The sequence below is a fragment of the Anser anser genome, assembly GCF_964211835.1.
Source record: "Anser anser genome assembly, chromosome: 1".
Lineage (NCBI taxonomy): Eukaryota > Metazoa > Chordata > Aves > Anseriformes > Anatidae > Anser > Anser anser.
In genome coordinates this window covers 93,898,283-93,917,980 of record NC_139720.1, presented here as the reverse complement: position 1 = coordinate 93,917,980, position 19,698 = coordinate 93,898,283, and the positions used below count along the sequence as shown (strand labels likewise).

General features: G+C 40.1%; 1 protein-coding gene and 1 long non-coding RNA gene across 2 annotated transcripts in view; one reads left to right on the top strand and one right to left on the bottom strand.

Moving 5' to 3' along the window:
- Window positions 1-19,698, top strand: part of ZPLD1 (zona pellucida like domain containing 1) — a 108,820-nt gene that overhangs the window by 76,023 nt on the left and 13,099 nt on the right. Inside the window, exons 14-17 of the mRNA XM_083819396.1 lie at window positions 3,506-3,599; window positions 4,352-11,677; window positions 12,050-12,142; window positions 12,309-16,084. The gene's annotated coding sequence lies outside the window, so the exon portion shown is untranslated. The remainder of the gene's footprint in view (window positions 1-3,505; window positions 3,600-4,351; window positions 11,678-12,049; window positions 12,143-12,308; window positions 16,085-19,698) is intronic.
- LOC310891371 lies at window positions 1,402-12,137 on the bottom strand. Its single transcript, XR_014577544.1, has 2 exons — window positions 12,004-12,137; window positions 1,402-2,753 (listed from the first exon to the last, which is right to left on the bottom strand). It is a non-coding gene; the product is annotated as an uncharacterized lncRNA (long non-coding RNA).

The window sequence follows — 19,698 nt, the reverse complement described above, 5'->3', positions numbered from 1 at the left end:
ATGAAACATTGAAACATGTATTTTACAGAGACATATAAATGTTGTGGTGCAAGCTATGCTTGCTTTTCCTCATTCTTTTCATTCTGTTAATGATTCTCTTTCCTCTGACACTTTAGTTTCCTACCTCAGAAGTTCTCCGAAACCTCTTTCCTTCTCTATTATTCACCTTTCAAGATCTTCCTCAGCGTTGTTAAAGTTTTTTACCCTCTAAGTTGTGCTATAGCTCACTGGTGTCCCTAGTGCTTCTGATTCTCTGCTGTTTTTAAAGAAGTTAGGGAACAGCTGGAAAAGTACCCAAGAAGGAAAATGATAAGCAGCAATCTCAATGTTATTTCGTTGTTGCTTGATGTCCCTTGACTATGTATTTGCTGAAGGTGTACTGATGAAAGCCATTTTTTGCAAAGTAGTTTTTGGGTAGGTTTTTCTTTGGAAAAAATTTGTACATCCTTCCAGCTTGGCTGGAACACCTCTTCTGCTTTCCTAGACTATAAAGCTTGCTTTAGGACTGAAGTCTATCTGCGTTTTACATTTTATTGTAACTTGGTGACTTAGCTAGTCAGAGATTCTTCCAGAGAAAGATGAATGTGGCGGACTGGTGTGCAGAGAACACATGAATTGTGAAGATTGTAAGGACAGCTCAGAGAAGTTTGTTCTCACTTTGTTCACTCAGTCAGCTGAAGAGCTATGCTGCTTCAAAATCAGGGAGAGACAAGGGATTTCATCAACATGGGTCTGGTTTGGGTGAATAGGAGATGGTTTTAGGATTACTCTGCATATTGTAGCACATGTCTCAGCTAAGTGTTTGTAAGGAAAGCTGAGGTATAAGGTTGCTGTTTGGGAGCCGTGCTGTGGTGACTGCCTGCCTTCATCAGCTCCCATGGCTGGGTAGGACACCCGGCATAGGGTAGCTACCAGAAGCTAACTGAAATGCTGTAAAACACTCAGCTTTGCGTGTGAAGTCCTCCTGAAGCAACATGAGGACAATTTGCCTGCTTTCCTAAGTGCATCTCTATTACGCCTTCTATTACACTTGAATAAATCAGAGCATCTTGTATAGGATCTTCCTTGAAAAGCATATCTCAAGGACAGTGAATGCTTAGCACTGAATCAGATCATGACAGAGAAGTGGGAAGGAACCAGCATTAAGATCAATGAGCAAGAATGAAGAGAGGTTTTGCAAGTGAAGGGTGAAAATGCATCAGGCCCAGATGTTTTTTCTGAATCCAGACTGGAATTGCCTTAAGCATGTGCTACAGCACTTTCCAGCTACGGGCATGTCAGAGAGGTAGGTTATAGCCAGGGACAACAGTGCTCTGAAGTCTACGTGTTTATTTTCCTGACTGCAGAGGAAGGTGTGACAACAGTAAGCTAGCAATATTATGATTGAGTACACAGCCGCAGTCAGATTTTAGCAGATGGGCTATTAGAGAGATTAGATTCACACAAATGAAGTAAAACATACGGCATATCAGGAATTTATGTATCTATACATAAAGAGATGACTTAAAATTCTTGACTTTATCTCTTGGCTTCTGTTGAAAGATGTGGAGCTGTTGTCCTGCAGTCCAACAACAACTCAATACCTCTTTTCTACTGGGACTGTCTCATTCCACGAGCGGTGGGAGGATTCAGAGCCCTGCAGCTAATATCCATCTTGGTATTTTATATCATGTCTGTCAATCATTAGAGTATTGAACAAGGCCATTTCACATCACCCAGATTAGTTCTGAGAAAATGACTTTGTGCTGCAGAGTAGTATCACGCTTTGCTTTTATAATACTGTACTTTGTACTGCAATATTGTGAGAATCTTTTCTCTTATGACATGGCAACATCATTTGTGTTTTTTTTTTTTTCAATGGTCAAAGACCAGGCAGATGCCCTTTATTACCTGCATAATAAGCTCCTTGGTGGTGTCAAGGAGGAATAAATTGCTTTTTCAGGGATAGTGACAGAGCAGTTAAAAAGCCAGCAGCAAGTGCAAAAAGATGCTTCCTTTTATATTAAGTACTTTCATTCAAAAGAGGCAATCTTAGGAAGCCTTTTAGTGAAACAGCACCATTTTGACTGTCTACACAGAATATGTTCATGTTCAGGCCCATCCTTCTGAAATTGGCCCCTAGAGCGAACTCTTTCAAGGTAGGCATCACTCTGGCTTGGAGTAAAGGCAGGAAAGCTGCTGCTGGAGCTGCTGAAATTAACTGCCAACGAAATACTGATAAATGGCAGGTATGAGCTCCTTGGCAGATCTCCCTCAATGAATACAGGTTTATGAGGAATTAGTTGTATTGTTTTGAATTTCTGATCTGCTGTCGATAATCTGTGAAGATGTTTGCTTTGTACCTCTAGTTAATACAGAAACTTGACTTGTTGATGTGCTTATGTGCAGAATGGCCTGTGGTCTGCTTGAGCTTGTTTTTGACAGACTTGGGAATTGCTGCTCTTGCTGTCGTTGTTTCACACCTAAATCTTTGGGTCCAGGTGCTCCCTGCATCCGTCTTGCAGAGCCTCAGGTCCAACCATGATTTCTGAAGTCAGGTATCTTGTCTTGAGACCAAGTGAGATGTAGCATCACCATTATGTTAGTGTTTTGGAATTGCTGCCATGCCTTAGGTTAAAAACAAAACTGCCAGAAATCTAGTAGTTGCAGCAGCTTCTTGACTGTTCTGTTGCAGATGGAGTTTGTCTGGTGTCCAAAACCAGTCTCCGCTGGTTTTCTCTGCTTTATCTTCTGATGGGGGTGAGACTCAGGACCTGTGAAGTTATACAAAGAAGAGAAGTGAGATCTTTCATTCTCAGAAGGCTCTGCTGTACCCACCAAATAGTTTAGTTAACTGTCTATATATGGGATTTAAGTATTTTTGTTTTGCATTTATTTTTTTTCTTGAGTGATGCTTTTTCAAACGATTTACTAAACATCCAAATGCTTTTTTCAAATGATTTACTAAACCTCCCTTTAGAGGAAACTGAAGAAATCTTGAAACTGTCAGACCAATAATCCCTTTGTACTCAGATTGAAGGAGTGACTAAGGATGATGTGCAGGTGCCTAAGCATAGACCTCTAGTGACATTTTAGTCATGCTAGAATATCCTGCCTGGTCTCTGTTTTCCACTCCATAAAGATGATCGTCTCCTGTAGGCTGTGTGGCAGATGTCTTGCTCACAGTAGTGCACTAAATGTGGGTGTTTAACTGTCTGAGACGATCACCAGCTCTTCATTCATATTACAGTTCAGTTGCTAAAGAGCAGCATGAACAGATATCGAGAGTACTGATTCTCAGTTCAGTGAAGGATACTGGCACCACATACATGCTCATCCCCATGAGGTCACGAAGACAGTCAGCATGGGAAGGGCTGTGTATAGTAATGTCAGAAGATGTAAAAAGCATTCATTATTTACCTTGAAACAGAGAATGGCAGAGAATTCAGTGCAAAGCACTGATGAAATAAAAAAAACACGAAGAGAATTCCTACACTCTTGTTCTTGTCTCTCTTATTCATTTCAGGGTCAATTAGAGAGTGCATTTGGCCTTTTTAGTCTGCAAGTCTGAAGGGTGTTGTGGAGTGCCTCCAGGAGCAAGGAGATGTTGAGGCAGAATGGTAAGGAACTTTCAGCAATTAAGACAAGTGCTACTGCATGTGCCCGGACACCGAGGGTCAAATCAGTTTTCTTCTGTGTTACCAGATATGATTGTTGCAAAGCAGCTCGCCACAGCAGTCACTGGGTTGTGCAGAGCAAGGAGCTGCAGACAGCTGAACTCCTTAAAATATAAGCAGAGAGCCTCAGGGACATTGGGTGATAACCTCTGGTTTGGTGTTGTTTCTTATGCTTATCTGTTTGACCTTGAAAGACATTAGATAACCCACAAGTTTATTGCAAATCACACTACTTCGCTCATATTCTTGATGTCCTCTGTGAGAATGGCAGGTGAAAAAAGTATGGTGCAAAGACCTGTTAATATCTTCAGACATTCCCTGCAAAGGAGGGAACAACGTCTCCTTCCGTGAGAGGAGACAGGAATATTGTTTTATTTGTAAGATGGTGAGAGGGGAAGGGTAGGAGAACAAAAAGCCTCAGTGACATCACAGACTTAATTCATGCTTAGGCATAACATGGAGGGTATTGTGGAAGGAAGAAATAGAAATATCCTAGGGATAAATGACACAAGCCCACTAACGCCCTGAAGCATCAACTTATGAGAAACTCAGGAGTGTTTTTTAAAAAATCTTCACTCTTCTTATTTCTTATAACAATTATCTATCAGCAGATATAGCAAATTCAGTATTGCTTTTGTGATAAGGCATTGATGTCTTAGGAAAATGCTTTTTTTTTTTCTTCTTTTTTTTTTCAGTGCTAGAGAGATTCCTTTTATGTTAGCCAAGACCTGGCAGTGATTGATACTTGGAAGGAAGAAGTGACGTGAATAGTCGGAGCTGCAGTGACCTACTTCTCATAATAGCTTGATAAGAAGCTTCATAATGGATTGTTCTTCTGAAGAGCTATATCTTCCAAAAACATGTGCTTCGTGGGAATTTTAATCTCATCTCTGCCCCTTCCTACCTAACAAAACATGTGAAAATATAAAGCTTTCCCAATGAGTGAGTTTAGAAAACTTCTTGAAATGAGTTAAATTGCACAGGAAGCATGTCCTGACTGATAAGTCAAAACGTGAGAAATGCTATCATGTCACACTGCGCTAACTCTCATTAGGGTCAGGCACAGAGGTGGTGGTGTGTGTCTGGGACTTGACACATCATTTCTGCTCAGATTGCTTCTGTCTTCTGCCGCTGGTTTGGAGAAGTTCCTCAGCTGCCAGCCTCCAGCTCTGTTCCTCCTGCCTTCCTGCTCCTCATTGTTTTCTTCCTTACTTTTTCTTCCATGCCCTACTTTCTTCTTTTTCCTTCTCTCTTAAATAATATGTCTTCCCTGCTTCTGCAAACCCAGCATAAAGATGAGTTTATATTCCTTTACTGCTAACTTTAAATTGTCTTAATTTTGAGAGCAAAAATGGTCTAGAAATTGCTTTGAGTAGAGAGTAACCACAACATGGACAAAATGTATTAAATAGATTACAGGCAAAATAAGGAAAAGCTGAGCATATAAAATCTGGACTTTCCCAACTTCATGATTTTTTTTTTGATCAAATAAAGCTAAATAGATCTTCTTAAAATTAACTTTTTAGTAGTTTAAAATTGAGGCTGTTTTTGTCAATAACTAACTTCTACGTAAAAATAAAATGCAGTGGGTTTAAGACAATGATCTTTTGGCTGCTTTTCAAATCAATAGGAATAAATGAGGCATTTCCACAGTTATTTTTTCCATTGAAATTAAGCTACATTTCACTCAGGAATAATTTCATGGAAATAAGCTGCTACAATTAGAAGTAACTTAGGTTAGTGATGATCCATTTCACAAAAACCACCTTTCCCCAAAACAGGACAGACAAAATCCCTCTCCCCAGTAAAAATAATCATAGAAAACCAAAAAAACAACAACAACCCTTTGTGCTTGTTCATTTGAATAGAGGAAAAAAATCAAATTGATATTAAAGTTTTTCAGTGTTGAAAAAATCCACCCTCACAGGAATCAAGTTAACTAATGGAAAAGCTATTTTTCTGCCAAGAGGCTGCATCATTAAACTGGGAATTAGACAAATGAGATCCTAATGCATTCTAATAAAAACAATATTTCTCCTCTCATTCTAAAACCCTGTGGTCTTGCATTTGTACTTTAGCTACTAGCTCAGTTATAATTGCTCACCTTATAACTCTTTCTGACACTTAGACCTAGAGCAGATTGTGTTACAAGAGTATAGATGTATTCGGAATGCATGAAGTATTTTCCAGTTATTCTAGAACTAGTTCAGGAAATGTGAAATGATTTTGAATGGCTCTTCAACCATTGAAAATATGTATCTGTTAAGCATTTTAGGTATATTACACATCTTGCTATTCTGCATTTTTCCATTAAAAATAGGTGTTTTGAAAAGTAAAGGCAATATGTAGAAATAACATTTCTTCATGTAACAGTTCTGTTCCTTGAATGTGCCCAGCCATATTTATTTTCTTCTGAGAGTAAAACTGAGTGTTATTGCTATTATTTCTTTTACTTGCAGCTAATGTTGCAGAAAAAGCCATTGAATGCTGAGCCAGACCCTTTTCTCACTCGTGCCCCATTGGCTCAGGCCATTTCACTGAATTCAGTTTTCAGAAGCCTTGCTGACAACGTGTTGACTGAAAAGAGCTTGCTTAGCCTTTGAGTCCTGAGGTGGATTTGGATACCCATTGGCTGGAGGCTGTGAGAGGTAGGGGAAACTGGTGAAAGGGGAACTCCCTTATCTTGTAAATAAGTCAGATTTAATTTGTGAATTGTGTTTAGATGGGAATGCCTCCTACAGGATCACTGTTACAAAAGCCACTGTTCAGTTCTCATGTCTGCATGACAGCAGTGTTAAACCATCCCTCCTAGCTGTGCTAATACATATGCACGATGCATTTGAGACTTTCTCCTATTTGTTTTCTGTTGCTTAAGCAAATCTGTTGTTTGATATCCCTGCTGCAGTTTTGGTTACCCTATTTAACATGTTTTTTCTAATATGCACAGTTCGTGTAAAGTCCTTCGGATTTGCTTATTTCTGTAACTTTACTAGTATTTCCTGCAGGATGATATTGGAAAGCTTTCAAGTAGAAAACCAAACCACGTACTGCTTGAGCAACATGGGTAATGGCCCTATTAAACACTGTACGAGAAATGCTAGTGAATTTTTAATTCCTCTTGCAAATCTGAGTAGGGTTGCTTTTCCAGTGAGATGAAGGATTTGAAAAACCTGTTGCTGAGGGTAATGTGAGCAAACAATCTACAGTGGAAATTTTGCCCTTGCTTTTTCTCAGTTCTTGTTTGTTGCTTTCCACCACCACCACCACCTCACTCTTGGTGTTCCTCTGAGCTGTGGCAGGTAGATATGGATGCATCCTGCAGCTCCTTTCCTCAGCAGGCTTGCTCTTTTCTGGTACGTGCTCTGAGGAACAGCACTAGGATGGTGCCTTCCAAAATCCCTGCTCCTCCAAAGGCTGCCAAGGAAGCCTTTTCTAAAGCTTTGTGGAGTGTGCTCTTTGTAGCAAATACAGACAGAACTTGATCCACAAACACAAGCAAAGTGTGCCACTGGAGAGCATATTAGGCATACTGATTAGTTGGTCATGTGTGCTGGTCTGCCAAGTACTTGTCTGAACTTGCTTTTCTTTTTCTTTTTTTTTTAATTTAGATAGTTGTGTTGCTCTTTGAGGCGATGAGAGAAGGAGATGAATTAAAGCAGGTTTGGAAGGCAAAAGGAAAATGCAAATATTTCATGGATTCATGTAGTACTGGTAGCAAGCACATATATGGAGTCCACTGAAGAAAGGTATTTCCTTATATTTGTTGGGAGGCAAAAATGAAAGATCAAATGTGTGTTCAAGTCATGGCCTGTCAGTGTAATTGAGGCACTGAGCATAGCCTTCAGCTGTGTCTAGTGTGCGTGTGTGAATGGAGACAAAATGCAAATGTGGATTTTAAACCTTTTACTCCCCACTTTTCCCTGCTCATGGTGTCAAATCCAATCTAAGACTTCAGTCTGGCTTGCAACAGGGCTGCTCACATTTCCTTACTCATTGAGACTACAAGGGCTGGGGGTTTCATTATATCATTGCTAAAATAGATGAGGCATTGTGGCTGCTGTCTACCAACTTCTTATTCACCAGGTGTTGGCACGCAGGTGAACTCCTCTGACATTATTTGTAGTTTCTGTTTTTCAAATATTTGCTAAATGCTATTTCCCCCTACACTATACTGAGTTGTGCAAAAACATAACAGTATGTTTTGTGCAGTGGATTGGAGAAGTTTTCCATTTGTTTCCTTTTGCACTGAGTCAGAAGTGAAGCTCTTGACTTGCTTTGTCATGTTTCATCTATCACAACAGAAACAGAAAATGTTTCATGGTCTTACTCAACCCAAATATAAGCATGGAAATTGCCAGCTAATTACCATCAATATCAAGTCATTTTCTCCTATACAGTAGTTATATTTGTTTATTATGTATGTTTATTGTACCCTTCTGGCCAGTGCTCATGATCAATACCCATAAAGGAAGAGGATGTAGAAGTCAGTGTCTGACTAGCAAAGCACAGTCAGAATTACTGTAGCTGAGTTCAGCCTAAGAAACGTAATGTTATAATATTTTCAGCTTTGTCTTGGGTTCTCAAGTATAAAACTCTCTTGAGTATCTGAAGGCCTTTAGCTTGTGAAATAATGTAAAAATATAAAATTGGTTTAGTTCTCAGGAGTAGTGTTGGAATTCATGTTTCACTTGCTATCTTCTGGTATAGCTCTGAACATGAGTCTTCCTTTTCACTCCTGGTCTTTACCCACGGGCAGTTTTGCCAGCTCTGTGTTGCTATACATCCACTCGTATTTGTTGCGAAGAAATCTCTTTTCCTGGAGTTTGATGGCTAAAGATGGCTAAAGAGAAACTCAGGCTCAGCTTAGAAGGTTCCCGGTAGTCTTAGTGGTAGAGCAGATTGTGAAAAAGTGATTCCCTGAGGGCTTGAAGGCTGAAAGAATGGATGTCAGAGGTATTATTTTTCAAACTTTGTGCATGCTAATGGAGGATGTTTTTTCCTTGCCTGAGGAAGGCAGTACTACCTTAAAATGCCTGACCCAATTCTTCTTATGATGAAAATACTGTTATTTTGCTGTGTTAGCAGTAAAGACAGATTGGTACTATGGTTCGTGAATCTGCATTTTGGGTGCAAAATTGTCTGTTGCTGTTGTGGAACTATGCAATCCTGCACCCATGTGGGAGGTGTTTCCTCCCTTCTCTGCCAGTTGTTTCCCACCAATTGCGCTGGCTTTGGACAAAATGTCTTCACATATGGGTTGCTTTAGGATGGACAAAGTAACTTCTGTTCTACTAAAGTACCTCACGCTGCAATAGGTATGGTGAGATGCATCCATTCAACCATTGGTCAGCCTTGATACTTTTGCTCTTGTCAGTTAATCAATAAATTCTCTGCCCACCCCCCAGAATACTGTCTGGCAAAATGGCCAATTCCTGCATCAGCTGTAACGGATATTGTGAAAAGACAGTGAAACCGTGATCCTTGGTCACTGAATCGATATTCAGCTTTTGTAGCACCTGACTGGTCCTAGAAAAAGTGATTCAGGACCCTGCCTGACTCTTCATTAGAGGGCTGATATGGAAGAGAGGTCAGATATGGGCTGTACTTTTTGTTTACCCACATATGTAATGCGGCCAACAGTGTATATCCCTGTTGTTCGATGTTTGGCTCATGTTCTTTTCCATGAGGTGGGGCATTCATGCCCAGAGGTTGGCTCATTTGAGAAGGTTTCACATGCAAGACAGTTGACAGGACTGAAGCCTAAATTGTTTTAATCTATGATCAGAAAAACTTTAATGAAATTCCCTGAAACTTTGCTGAATTTCAGCGGGGTCTGAGCCTTTAATTAAGGTATGTCTCTACAGCTATTAAGAGCTGTCTAAACTTCCCCCCCTTGAGGTCCTGGAAGGAGGGATGGTCCAGAAAACATGTATATACAAGGGTATAGCAAATAAATTCTGCTTAAGGATGTCTCGCTCAGATGCAATCACACAAGAAGTCATCTAAACTATTTCCAGAGCACAGCTGCATCCCACAGCCCCGGAGCCCTGGTAAAACCATCCCTAAGCACCATACAGATGCTGATGTAGGTATGCCCTCCAGCTCCTTTGAAATCTCAACCCTGAGCTTTATAAATCCCTTGGCGATCCTTGTAAGAAAATGCCTGTGTCAGAGCAAATTATTATTACTACTGACATGATAATAAAAGGTGAAATCAGACATTGCTTAGAAAATTGAATTCCTGCTATAAAATGCCACTGTCAGGGCTGCATATTGTACAGTACCTGCATTTGCTCATTTGATGTAGTACGTCATCTACAGCTGGCTTTCGGCTCTTTCTTTTTTTTATAATAATTGGCAAATGACGGGGTGTGATTACATGGCCATTTACAGTACTTATTAGCATTTCATTTATAACATTATCATATAAAACTGACTTAATTGCCCTCTGGGTGTAAACATTTAAATTTCCTAAATGGCAGCTCCATTCACTTCTCTGCCACTAAGGAATACAGTATATTACTTCTCAGAAAAGAAAACACAAATTTGTCACGGACGGCTACATCCACTGTATGTGAAGAAGAAAGAGCTTAAAAGATGCTATTGCTCCTTGGGAGTATAGACAAGGATAACAGCGTAATTTGCATTCAGCTATTTGCATATATGGTACAATATTTTGGCATGAGTTCTTTGGTTTTTATCACACAGGAAGGAAGGATTGTCATTTTTCTATTTACTATTCTAAAAGCACAAAGTCTAGCACTGGAAAAAGTCCTTGTAGACCATCCGTAGCTTTGCCACTGTACAATTGTTCCCAATAGAGTATTTACTGGTGCTTTGCCAAATCTGCATTTAAATATACAAAGTGTTAACTTGGCATTAATTTCTGTTGGGGAGTACTCAAGGAGAAAAACAAGTATATGTTTGGGGAATTTTGTTTTCTTGGTGTTTAGTCCTACATTTCATTCTAGTTTTGCTTTTATTCTTACCTGGTCTGTTGCCTGTGTGCTCATTCAGCCAAGCTGGACATATATCTAGCAGTGCTGTTTGTATTTAAATCTCCTTGCAACGGGTGTCTGAAACACTTGAGGGAGCTGTTGCTTTCTACCTTGCAGTGCTTTTAAAATTCCCACTCCTATTCACTCCCATAGCACTGCCCCTGCCTTCAAATATTCTTTTCTGTTTTCTTTTGAACTCCATTTTGATAACAGTTCGCTTCAAGAACCGAGCAATTAGGCAGATGTTGCTACACAGGGGCTGTGCGGGTCTGATCCATGTGGCGCTGGGGCTGGAAGAAAGTCTCCGCTGGTTTTGGGTCAGGAGCAGAATGACAAACCAAGCAGCAAGATAATGGTTCATAACTCCAAACCCTGAAATGTGAGCCTATACCGAAATACAAAGATGGTAAAATTTGCATCATAGGATGGTTTGTGTTGGAAGAGACCTTAAAGATCACCTTGTTCCAACCCCCTGCCATGGGCAGGGACACCTCCCACCAGACCAGGCTGCCCAAAGCCCCATGCAGCCTGGCCTGAACACCTCCAGGGATGGGGCACCCCACAGCTTCTCTGGGCAGCCTGTTTCAGTGCCTCACCACCCTCTGAGTGAAGAATTCCTTCCTTATATCTAATCTAAATCTTCCCTCTTTTAGTTTAAAGCCATTTCTATCACTCCACTCCCTGACACAGAGTCCCTCCCCAGCTTTCCTGTAGGCAAAGGTAGGGAAGGTGAGGAGCAAGGTGACTTAGGGCCTGTGTGGGAGTTTTTGGGAGTCACTGCAGTCTCTGGTAAGAGACCAGTGCTCACAGGCTACACGGAGAACAGCAAGAATGCCCTGGCTCTACAGCCCTATCTGTAATGTGCCTTTCAGAAGAGTCAGCCTGGCTCTTTCCTAACTCACTGTCCGGTGCTGGGCCCTGGAAATGAAGCCGAAAATGTTCCTCAGAGTTTCCATCACCTTCACTCAGGAGCCGTCTGCCTCACCTGCGGAGCTGAAGCAGAGGCTGCTCTCCCTGGCTGAGGTAAGGCCGTGTGTGCATGGTATCAGCAAAGTATTTCTCCTCTCCTACCTGGTAGCCAGCCTCATCTAGGCTTCATGCAGAAGTCAGATAAGTTTTTTTCTCTTTGATCAAGGACCAGCAATGCATATTTCCGTGGCAGGCTGAGCTAGCTAGCTGATCCAGTTTACATCAGCAAGCTTGGTAATTCAGATTCCTTCTTCCTTCAGCTTTTGTGTGAAATAGCTTGATTCATTTTGGTGCACCTGTTACTGACCTTGTAGGTTAACGTTTTCAAATAACCATGAGGAGACCGTATCTTTAGGAATATAACAAAAATGTCACTGTACCTGCATGAGCAGAGCCGGGGCCTGCAACAAATCGTTTTCCTTAAAGGTGGAAAATCATCTTTAAGATGAAGAAGGAAAACATGAGGAAAGAAAATTATCAGACGGAAGCAGTGTGAAGAGAATGAGGAAGGAGAAAAAGGTACGCCCCCCCCCCCCCCCCCCTTCAAATGATGAACAACAATTGCGGTGGCAAAGTTTTCATAGCTTATTCCTAAGGATGCACTGCCACCTGCCAGCTTCCAGGCAAAATGCATCCCAAGAAAAGGTGGTCTTCGTTCCTAATCGCACTGTTCTTTCACTGCCAGAATCACCTCGTGGCTTATAGATCCATCTAAAACAAATCCCGTCAACGATTTACATACGCACTTATGCTTGTGTATTTGCACATTATGCAGAGAAGGGACTACATCGGCAAGGTGAGGAACTTGGAGCCCAGCTGAAGATGGCCTTGGATGCAAAATGAGGCAGGGCTGCAGTGGGCAAGGGGGAGTTAGGGCTCCCTGGATCTGTGCTCTGCAGAGGATGGAGCGCTCAATGCACTTGGCAAAGAGTTACCAACAGTTTCAGGGAAAGGCAGGAATAAGGGAGGCGGGGAGAGGAGTCGGTTTATGTTACTAGAAGAGATGAGAACAGCAAGATACTAACGGGCTATTAAATGGAAGCAGGAGGAGTGGGTTGCTGAAACTTGAAGGTGACAAATAACTGAAGGAAAAGAAATATTGATTTAGGGTGGCTGCCCAGGAGTAATGGGATGAAATTTCAAAGGGAAACAGGAGTGTTGTGTATTAGGAAATGCCTCCTCATACCTAGCTCTATCAAGCTGTGAATAATATCCCAGAGGAAGCTTCTTCACCCCAGGCACTTTAGAACTAGACTAGAATAAATGTTATGAAATTATTATGGAGTGAAATCTTATAGTGGTGAGGGGATGAAATGGATAGTGTAATAGGTTTTTATTTCTTCTCAGATTTCTTACTGTCTGTTGTCTTTCATTATGCAGCATGCCCAAGCTGTTAAAGTTTGCATATCAAGCAGTATACTATTATTACTGTGTACGCTGCTGAGTGTTAGGTCCATCAGCAAGCCCTGATAAAGGATGTGGGAAGTGCACTTTGATCTTCCACTTGATGCAAATGGCAATGTTAAATGGCTTTTTTCATCTGTCAGTCTTGCTTCAGTTTTAGCTTTACTTTAGCACTGTGTATGGTGAGTTACTGTGAAGAACCTCGTATATGCTTTGCTCAGTGTGTATGTGTGTGTATATGTGTATATATATATATATACACACATATTTAGAAAAAAGACTCCTGTCATTTGAGGCAGTACATCACCTGAAACCTCACTGGGTCAAGAGCAATTTAACCAGCACAATCCAGTTACCTCCTCCTGAAGTGTCATTGTCTTTTCTTGGTAGAGTTGTGTGGGATGTAAAAACTCGAAAATGCCTCTGGAAATTAAGCAAGCCTTACATCTCCCTGTTAAACTTTGAATGCTCTTCACCAAGTTGGGATTGAGATCAAAATAATTGTCTTGTGTTCATGACTGACTGAATACCTGTCACGCTTAATCTTAACAGAGACCTTGTGACAAATGGCAAACAATTAAATGATTAATCTCTTGAGAGCTTGATTGTCTTTTTACATTCAAAGGTGAAAATTAGTGAAAATGATGGAAGCACAGAGGTGGAAAAGCATGCTGAGAGCAGAATCAAACCCTGAGTTTTATTACTTCGTTAGCTGAGTTCACTCCAAAACATTCGTCAAAAACTTCATTTTTTAATTTAAGTATCCTGAAATTCAATTTAAAAACAAACACTAAAACCCACTTTTTTTTTTTTCAAAAGTGATCTCAGTTCATATAATAGCCTTCCTTATGTGTACTATCTGAGTGGAGTGTTATATTACGAGCCATATGTATTAGCTGCCATCCTGACATTATGAGTTCAGCTTTCTTCTTTCTTTGTGAAATTTACTGTCTGCATTTCTTTTTCTTTGCTTTTTTTTTTCTTTTTTTTTTTTTTCCCTCCCTTGGGAATCATTTCAAAACAAGTGACCTAATCACTGTGTTGAGTCTCCCCTAGAGATGGGCTAAAAGCCTTCTGTGAGAGTCAGAAAAGCACTGATCCCCAGGGTTCAGTGTGTGGAAGTTCAGACATAATCGGTGACCAATCCAGAGGACAATTCATGGGTACAACCACAGAAGCACGGTCTTCTGAATCAGTAGGTGATATAAAGCATGACAGAGTGCTTGGCAAAGCTGGGCCTGAGGGGCAATTCCTTGTAATCTACCTTAGAAGTTGTTTTGGGAATGGAGCAGCTGAGGAACGAGGTTGTCCTTGCTGCAAAAACTTTTTATTAGCTTCCCTTTGGGATAGAATGACCTGATGATGAGTGGTTAGGCAGGGGAGGATGGAGTCATTGGACAGAGGATAAAGGTGCCACAAAGTAGGTGGGGAGATGGGGTAGGGTGAAAAGTAAAGCAGCTTTAGGGGTTGTGGTACACTAGAAGAAAGAACAAATCACGTAGACTGATTTGTTGCCATTATTTTGCCTTCTGGGCAGAGTAGGGTATGGATTTTCTGTGATTGGGATGCTATCACAGTGAAAACTTGATGAATATAAATTATTAGATATGACTTCCTTTTGGCTTGGTTATGCCAATGTCAGCCTACGCAGGAGACTAGTTTATTAGTGGTCTCTGCAGGACAGGAGCAAAACTGATTACCCCATCATTAATCCCTTTTAAAGTAATATGTGGATGGGTTAAACTTGTGCAGCTATATTAATAAACAAGGAAATCATTATGAAAAGTTTGAGCTTTACGTTATTTAATCATCTCCATTGTTTCATTCCTATTGCATAGTTTGCAAGAATAAATTAAACGAAATGAGTCTTGTGAAAGTTCTTTTTAACCATGTTTTTGCTTAGAATTTCCCTACCAGCTCTGCAAACCTCTTAAAGTTTCCAGATTCTCAGACTGATCTTCCAGCATCTATTGTGTTTGCCTAAACGCAGAGATGAAAAAGAAAAACCTAGTTCTCTTAGAAATGCCCTTTGGGACTAATTACACTCATTTGACTAGACTAGCAGTTAGATCTGAATTATAGTCATGAATAAGTTAGATCTTAATTAAAGTCATGTTTGGGTGCAAAAGGCAATGTCATACATACAAAGAAGCTGCTTTGTAATATGCGGGAATTAGTGTTCATAATAATTTGTGTATGAGATTTGGATTTCAATTTAGTCTTCATATTGCTCTCTCTGGTGGTTTACACATATGATAGTACATCCTCTTCCTGTTTCCATATTTGAGTACTCTCAAAGCAATAAAACGTAAAATATAGATAAACTAAAAAATAAAGTGACCCATTCAATTCACATCAATATTTAAGGAGCTCTTTAAGTGTAAAGACCTCATCAGGTGCTTGACAGCGTCTCACATCTGTTGGGAATATGTTGAAAATTTAACAATATTAGTGTAAAAGAATTACTTTCTTCTAAATATCAGAATTTCTCAGAAGGACAGCCTCGTCTCATGTTTTTTCCTGTTCTGGTTTGTGCAGATCTTTCCCATAAACTTACCAATAACCCATGAGTATATGTACATAAATAATAATACAATATACTTTAAAACAGTGTTGCATGTGGGTAACCATCAGCCTTTGCTTTCCTTTGGATGATGATATAAAGTTATTCAAGGGGTCAGTGCAAAGAGAACTGACTGGAGGAAACCATCCTTGCCCCTGACAAGCTGATTAGGAGCAAACAGGTGTTTATTTTGGTAACTTGCCCTCAGGCTCTATGTTAGTGTCTGGAAAGAGATGCAAGACTCCATGTTGTGTTTCATGAGTTGCATCAATGTAATACCAAGTAAATCTCTTCTGGCTTAAAGTGCACTTGGAGGAAAGATCTATTCCATGCAGGAGATGAAGATGATGATAAAGCATGGTGTTAGGAAGAGAGCTGGTGTAAGGCCAGTTGATTTACACTGAGATGAAAGATCGACAGGGAAACTTAATCTAGAACATAGGATGTTCACGCGGAGTGACCAAGCATCTCCAAAGTGACAGTGGCTATTGCTGGTAAGTGACTATTTCTTTGCTGTCTGCTCCTCTTGCTGCATGGCCTTGAAAGACAAACTGCTATTCCACTTTAGCACAAGCCAGTAGCCTGAGCCACAAAGTGCAAGTCTTGCAGATTTCTTTAATATGAAACATTTTCTCATTTTCTGACAAATGTTGTGTCTGAGTACATTTGGTGACAGAGATTCTTTTACATTTTTGTGTCTATTTTGTCTTTTTTTCTTATTTCTAAGGAAAATATTCTGAAAAGTACTTTTTTTTTTTTTATATATTCTCTAAGGAACATCCTATTTCTTGAAAGAAGATGCTATCTTTTCCTAATTTCAAGCAACTTCTCTTTTAACACTCTTTTTCCATTTATTTAAAAGCTAAGGAGGGGTTGAGGAGGAGGAGGGGAACTTAAAATAGAAATGAGCTTTATTTTACATCACTCTGAATGAACTATTTTTTTCCTTAATCTGTGAAGATTTTTCCCCCTACCAACAGCTCTTTTTGCATTAGATGTACTATGTTAAAAACAACCCAGGCAGGCAGGATGTATTTGGTCACAGATAGGGACTGAGATACAATATGAATTTTGTATGTGTTTCACTCCTTGAGTTGATGATGGAACCTGGCTTCCCACCAAATCTTGAGCCAGATCGGAGCTTGAATCATAGGGGTTGTTTCAGACAACAGGCCATTGCTTGTAGCACCCTCTAGGGTTCAATTTAAATGTAGTCTCTCTCACATTTTTGGAAAAAAAAAAGAAAAAGTAATGGCCTTTAGCTAAGGCTTGTGTCTGTTCTGTTGATGAGGAGGTTGATGTTGATGTATTATTAAGAAGGAACAGCCAGAGCTCCTCAGACACTTACATAACATGAAACCTATTTATGAAAAACTGCATGTGGACTAAGGTCAGGTAATGGGTTGCTTTTAACTCTGCAGTCATTGCGTTGGGTGCCACAGCAACTGCCTGTGTTAATGGTCATTTGAAACCACTTACTGGCCCAATATTGAGAGTGAGGCTGTGCAAGTCAATCTGTTGTAGCAGTGCCCAGTGCATTATGACATATGAACAGGGCAAATCATGATGGGTTTAAATTGCACCAAGGGAAATTTAGGCTAAACGTTCAGACAAACTTCTAACACTAAGGGCAGTTAAGTGTTGGAGTTGTCTATCTGTAGGCCCTCTGAAACTTTATTTCCTATAAATTTTAAGAACAGATGAGACACACGAGGAATGATTTTGGTTAAGTTGATCTGTGCTTGGCTAGAAGATAGATTAAAACTTTCTCGGGTCTTGATGCTCCATTAAATCATTCAAGGAAAGTACCCACGAGACACCAAGGGTAGCTCTTTACACAGGTTTGGACTTAAGATGTAAAATATATCAGGAAAGCAGTAGATAACAATATGGAAAGTAGTGACACAAATATGTTGCTACTATTACCTTGTTCATTCCTGGTTCTTTCATTGCTGAAAAGGCATCAATGAGTTGTAAATAAATGCAGTGGGAATTCTTAGGCACAGAGAGATTTTAAAACCCTGTTGAAAATTTTAGGACCTGATCAAGTAGATTGTGATGACAAATAAAACTAAGGAAATATTTAAAGAGGTAATTTGGACATTTTCTCAATGTTTCTGAAAATATAAGTGAAGGAGGAAATAATGAAAATTAATATAAAAAAAAATATATATATTTTAAATGCCTCTTTTTAACCTGTGAAACTCAGTGCTTCTGGATACTCTTTTTGGGGTATTCAGTTTGACTGGACAGGTTTCCCATGAAGTGAGTATCTGCAGCTGTATGCTAGCTGGGGTGTAGTATTAAAGATCTAAGCTCTTCTGCTTCAAGACATTAACCAATCTAAGGTGCCCTGGTTTTGTAAGAAACATCCCTTGTGGGAACATTGCTGTGTGATTGTGAGGATTTGAAGTCTCTGTTGCTGGTACCTGGTAGAGACAAGATGCTTGGACTAATGGATTTATTACCTGATTCAGCCCAGCAATTCATTTACTTTGTAGAAGTGATTATCCAGTAAAATGCAGAGCAGAAAAAAATACTTCTACTTTTCTTTTCTCCAAAATGTTTTTGTCTTAGGTATTGCCCTTCTTCTAAGAGAAAAGCAATAACTGCATCTGAAGAATTTGAATTACAAATGAAAACAGAATTTCTGTAAGCAACAGATTTTGTCTAAGAACTACTTGAACTTATACAATCTCTATAACATAGAAATTGATTTCAGAGTATGAGGTGATCTAAGATGCAAAAGGAGTCCTGAGCATTTGCATGGGTGCATCACTTTGTGAGGATAGGGCACCTGACCCTCTTTGACCTTGCATGTGATGGTGTTAACAAGAATCACTCAAACTTCCTTCTTATTTTCTTTTTGGGCTTATCTGTGGCTTGTAACACATTTCCCTGCACACAGTCAATAACAGGAATGTATTTACTCTTAGTTAGATATATCCATGCCTATTGGCTTAAAGGTACTTTGTTCTTATTGGCAAAGGTAGAAGCACTGTAATTCCCATTGCTGTGAAATAAACCCAAAACACAACTTGTGGCTGATATAATTACAACATATTTATGGTTGTTTTCCGGTTTTGGTCTGCTAAACAGCACTTATTTCAAAGGATAGGTCCTATGTCTGATCTCCCTCTCCCTCTCCCTCTCCCTCTCCCTCTCCCTCTCCCTCTCCCTCTTCCTCTTCCTTTTCCTTTTCCTTTCTTTTGTTTTCTTTTCCAGAGTTCCTTTTATCCAGTTATGGGCTTGCAGCAGAAAGTTGGAGGGAGCTGAGAGGTACACAGTGCTTTGCATATTTCTCATTGAAATTAAAAAGACTACAACATATCTGATATAATAATATTTAGATATCTAAAGACAGCTGCAAAGAGTAAGGTCCTAGGCTGGAAAATTTTCTTTATGAAAGAAATCTAGAAATAATGGGCACATGTTTCACCAAGGGAAATAGAGATTAGATGTGAGAAACTCAGATACTTAGTACAAAATAGCACTTATTTCTTGAGGAAGACCTGAGTGAAGCTCACCGAAAATCTTTAAAACTGGCTGGACTAACTGGTCAGGGAATATTTGAGGACTTGATAGTGTTTAGTGAGGATCAGTGGCCAGATCAGCAGGAGAGCACCTGAAGAGCAGCACAAAGGAATGCCAGCCAGTAAGTCAGCTTCATCGGGGCCCAGCTCAAATGCCTCTATGCTAACGCATATAGCACTCAACATGTGGAATAAACAAGAGGAGTTAGAGGTGTACGCACGCCTGCAGGGCTATGACCTCATTACCACCACAGAGTTGTGTTGGGATGGTTCCCATGACTGGAGTGTTGGTATGGGAGGGTACAGTCTCTGTAGGAAGGACAGGTGGGAGGGCGAGGAGGGAACTTCACCCTCTATGTCAATGAGCATCTGGAGTGCATGGAGCTCTTTAAGGACCCTTCCAATCCAAACAATTCTATGATTCATATACAGCATAACAGTTTTAAAGTATAGTCACATGGATAAAACAGGGGTGGAAGCTGTGTACTTATATACCACTAAGAAACAGTCGCTCCTGTGAAAACACCAGCCCTTACTGAAGGCTGTCAGACAGCGGTGTGTGCAACAGAGCAGGA